The sequence below is a fragment of the Poecilia reticulata genome, linkage group LG15, assembly GCF_000633615.1.
Source record: "Poecilia reticulata strain Guanapo linkage group LG15, Guppy_female_1.0+MT, whole genome shotgun sequence".
Taxonomy (NCBI): Eukaryota; Metazoa; Chordata; class Actinopteri; order Cyprinodontiformes; family Poeciliidae; genus Poecilia; species Poecilia reticulata.
This window is the reverse complement of record NC_024345.1, coordinates 1,271,190-1,274,262: the sequence shown is the minus strand read 5'-3', so window position 1 is coordinate 1,274,262 and position 3,073 is coordinate 1,271,190.

Here is a 3,073-nt window from a genome sequence, read left to right as displayed (position 1 = left end):
GATTTCTGATTAGCAAAACAAGGTTGCTTTAACTTGTTTGTCCTTCAGACATTTTTTTACTTTGTGAATATGTAGAGAAAACTTATATTACATGAAATTTGGGGATCTAATGTTTTTATTTCTAACACAGTGATATTTTCTAGATCTACAGGCGGTTTCCTTTATTTTGTTTTCTCATGGTGAGATCTGACAAGATGCCGGTGGTCGATTATTTAACTCTGATGGTTTTCTAAAGACAGCCGAGTCATGCTGTTCCAAAATGGCCTGCAGAGAAGTTTCAAAGTGTTGCTTGAGAAAATGGGCTTTGAAGTGTGACTACCGAAGGAAAATGGGAACACAGAAAACCATTCATTTTCAAAACCAGATTATTTCTGCCTCATTTCTGAACTCATGAATCAATCTGACAAAATCACAGGGGAACAAAGTGTCAGCACTCAGGACCTTTCTTCAACTTTTCAAACGTTTCAGTAGGAAAAAATGAAATCATGTGGTCTTGCGAGTGGCTTCACTTTTGAATCTCCTTCGAAGATTCAGCCAGCAAACGTGTAAAAGTTATGACGCTACGTTTTGTAGACTGAGGCACGACTTAATTTTATTTTTATTTTTTGCTTTCATATCATCAAGGCATTTTCTTGTCATTTAATGCCAACATAGGCTTCCCATCTAACACCTTTTTTTAAGCAATTACCCTCAAAACTCCCTCTCCCACCTGCAGTTAAAAGTTAAAGCTCAGTAAAAATCTGCACTAAGTAAAGTGGCCGGGATGTGTGTAATGCAGTCTGACTGTAGAATTTCATTAGTTTTCTGTGGATTCAAATGATGAGCATCAAACCTGTTTAGTTAGAACAGTGTTAGAAATGCACCTCTGCCTTTTCTCCACGGTGTCAATTAAGTGTTGTAATCAGCCTCATTCCAGTGTTACCGCACTGCTGCTGTGAAAGAGAAGATGTGAGTTCATCTCTAATGAGATCAACGACAAACATCCCAGCACGGTCTGATCCGCTGCACTTCATTAACTCTCTGTCATTCATCATTCTCCTGTTTTTTTTTTTCTTTCTCTCACGCTTTCTTTCTTCCCAAACTTTCTTTTTGTCAGGAACTTTTGAGTTTTTGAAGAGTCTCAAGCTCTCTGAAGAGCTAGGATACTTTATGAGGAGAAAAAAAAAGATGTTGAGCTTTACCAGGATCTACTTTAAACTTAAAAGGAAAATTCTTCGAAAAACATCATAATCCTGAGATTTGAAGTAGGACTTTGACATGGTGAGAACTCTGTGTGTTCTTTAAGCTTTTGCTTTTGATGATCTTGGTTGTGCTCATTAAATCAAACGGAAGTGACAGATGTCGGTGACTATGAGTTAAAAGGAGCTACAGATAGAGGTTCAGTTATGAGATTATTGACAAATGGTGATAAAAGTGTAAAGGTATTCATTCAGGGAAACACTTACCTAAAAGACATCCACTTCTTCGAGTCAGTAGGTCATTTTTCATCAGAGTGCACAGAAGTCACATGTGGGGTAACCCAAGGTTCAATCCTGGATCCCTTCCTATTTAATATCAATAAGATGAGTTACTATAGCTGAGCAGATGATACACAGATCTACGTTACGATGTCACCAGGTGACTCTGAACATACTCACAAGTTGAGACGCTTAGAAACGAATCAGCTTATGACAAATCTGTTTTCTTCATCTGAACAGAAACAAAACTGGACTTATTGTCTTTGGACCTATAGGAACAATATTCAGTCATCTCAGAGCTTCTCAATCATCAGAGACACAAAGACAGTCAGCAGGTCACCCTTCTATAACCTGAAGACAATTTCTATGATTAAAGGATTAATGTCTCATCAAGATACAGAGAAACTCATGTTCTCACTAAAACCAGGAAGACAGAAGACATCATATTTCTAAAAGTCCTTACACTGACTACCTGTAACTCAGAGAATAAACTTTAAAATAGTTAGCTTATAAATCACTACATGACTTAGCACCAAAATACACTGCTCAAAAAAATAAAGATAACACTTTAACATTTAAGTGAACACTGAGGTGTTCCCTTTATTTTTTTGAGCAGTATACATTAAAGATCTGTTGTTGTTGTCTCAACCTTCCAGACCTCTCAGGTCTTCTGGTTTAAATCTACTCCAGAATCAGAATCAAATGCTTTCAGTTTGTATGCTTCACTAATCTTGAACAAACTTCAAGGCTAAAAGACCCTTTCTTTTGATAAATAATAACTGGAACATCACTAGTTTTATTTTGGATTTCAACTTTTTATTACTTTTTCATTTTGCCACTAGAGACTGTAGTATGACGAAATCTCAGCAAGTTCAGGAGATTTGAACACTTCAGTGAGACACTTTAACAAACAAATGTGTTTTTGTCTCAGTACAAATTTGACAAAGATCTGCTACAAAGTGGTCAGCGATGTTGTCTGATGTTGAAAATACCAAGTTTGTCAAAACTTTACATCTCTCTGGAGCTCGATCTTTTCGAATAAATGCTAAAATGTCACAGGTGGTGAAACATTCTTCCTAGAAGGTTGTATACTGATGACCGCAGCTGCTTTTTATATCTCAGGTGATGCACCGGCTGTCACCAGCTTTGTGGTCTCATTAAAAGCACATCAGGTGTGTTGCTCTGGGCTCAACTGCAGAAACAGTGTCTGACTAACATCAGATTGTACAGGACTGTGTTGATCTCTGTGCTCTCAGAAATAAGGAATAAACACAAACTAATGGACTAAGACAAGCAGTGAGCATGCAGTCCCTACATGTTTGACAGCATTGCTGAGACGGTACAAGAGGATACATTTGTGTACAAGTGTTGGTTTTAGTCAAAATTTTGTCTTTAACAGGTCACAGTTTTCTCTCACTTGTCATTCTGCATTAAAGTATGGTATTATATTTTGTCTTCACACAGTAAAAAAAATTCCGTAAAAAAAACAGGAAAATGTACTGGTAATTTTCTGCCAGTACATTTTCTGTTTTTTTACGGCATTTCCAGCAGAATTTTTTCCGTAATTTAACAGATTTTTTCCCGTAATTTAACAGCTTTTATATGTTACATTTTTA